This window comes from Triturus cristatus, chromosome 5_1 (genome assembly GCF_964204655.1).
Source record: "Triturus cristatus chromosome 5_1, aTriCri1.1, whole genome shotgun sequence".
Taxonomy (NCBI): domain Eukaryota; kingdom Metazoa; phylum Chordata; class Amphibia; order Caudata; family Salamandridae; genus Triturus; species Triturus cristatus.
This window is the reverse complement of record NC_140587.1, coordinates 991,088,318-991,090,228: the sequence shown is the minus strand read 5'-3', so window position 1 is coordinate 991,090,228 and position 1,911 is coordinate 991,088,318.

Genomic DNA, 1,911 nt, shown 5'->3' with positions numbered 1-1,911 from the left:
ATGGAGGTTATTATAATCAGCATGGGTCATGCAGGTAAGAGCGGTGAGGCTGGGTGAGGGATTTCCACAGAGGACAACCAGAGAAAATTAACTATTTAATTAATTCTCTCTCGTAGTCATCTGTCGAATTTCCCCCAACCCGGCTCCACCACTCCTACCTGCACGGGCCGCGGCTGATCATAATGCAACTGGGAGTAGCTAGGAGACAACCACATGGGCAGCGAAGGTGGGAAGGAGTGTGTTTTTCAGCTCATGTCCCTCATTCACCCCAGGGAGGATGACTTTATACAGTTCTACAGTCTGAAGAGGGAGTCCATCATGGAATTGCTGGGGAAGATACTGCCAACTTTCCAGCCTCCAACAGCAAGGACCAATGACATCCCTGCACACATAAAATTGATACCTGTGGTAAGCATGTTGGCCTCAGGATCCTTCCAAATCACAGCAGCCAGATTGGCTGGCATTTCTCAGGGAGCATTTTCTGACTTTCTCCTATCTCTGTTGGATGCCATCATAAAACTCGCATCCCAGTACATTCGCTTCCCAAACACAACCAAACAACAAATCGACACCAAGCCTGTCATTTGGGGCGGGAGGTAGGGAGGAGGAAGCCGTGCTGCTCACTCCGCTGGGGAACTACTACTCTCATCACCCGCTGCGTATCCACCACGCTCCTAAGCGCATCACCACAACTTGGCCTGTGTAGCTGCCTGTCATTTGAGGAAGAGGAAGCAAGGAGGAAGCCGTGCTGCTCACCCTGCTGGGAAACTACTACTCCCATCACCCGCTGTGCATCCACCGCATTCTTCAGAGCGTCACTGCAACACAGAGCGGCACATGCCCGTGCCATGCCCGGGCCAAGGGCAGGCCCATCCGCGCCCGTCAGAGCCCAGAGGAGGCTAGGATGGGCCATCCCCCCAATAGTAATTTTTCGGGGAGAATCCAGCTCTATGATCTTCGTGGGAAGGAGTGTCCCCTATAAAGGGCAAGTGGAAGGCAACAAGTGAAGCTCAGGGGGGAAATAGTGAATACACTCAATGCATTTCTGATACGGGCTGCTAATGTCTTGTCGCAAGAAATAAGGCTCACAGAATGTCAGCTCTCCCTAGAAGAAGATAGAGGCTGTATAGCCCAGACATTATTACTATCCGAGACTGGCCCTGAATTCTGCAACATAGCCCCTTCTTAACTCCAAGCCCATGATGATGTGCTCATGACCACAGACTGTTCAGCGAAACCGGCCCCCATTGAAGAATCTAACACTGAACCAGCCAAGAGGATAAAATGTGGAAAAAGAGTAAAACCAAAACCTATAAAAAACTTAAGATCCAAAAGACTCCTGAGTATAAGCGAAGGAGTACCAAGCACGGCCCAAACAACTTCTATATCTCTTGTTCGGTCGTGATCGACGATGCGGAGGGAACTGATTGGAGAACATGGTGTCCCTTCTTTTATAGCTGTTAATATACAGACTTACACAGCTAGAAGAGTGTATAGGTTCTTTTGGGGCAGTAGGTGCTCCAGGGAGTGGTGTGGTAGAAAGATTGGGAAACCAAAAAAGGTCCAACAAGTGGGGGAGCACAAGGCGAGGCAAACATCCCCATCGAGCCAGAGTCATCTTCTACAATGGTGTCCCCCATTCCTACTTCTTGCCCTGCTTGTATCAACCAAGCGCCCTGTGGGCCCTTCAAGAGGCCAACTGTAGGGGAGCACCACAGTTAGACAGATCGCCTTCCTTAATTTTTTTTTGGGACATCAATGAACATATAAAATTGTTAAAATCCACTATAAAAGGCTTGTTAATAGTGGATTTTAACAACTTTATATGTTCATCGATGTCAATAAAGAAATTAAGGAAATAAGAACATAACGGCTTGGCATATTCTTCAGATCGTAACAAACAATCAGTGT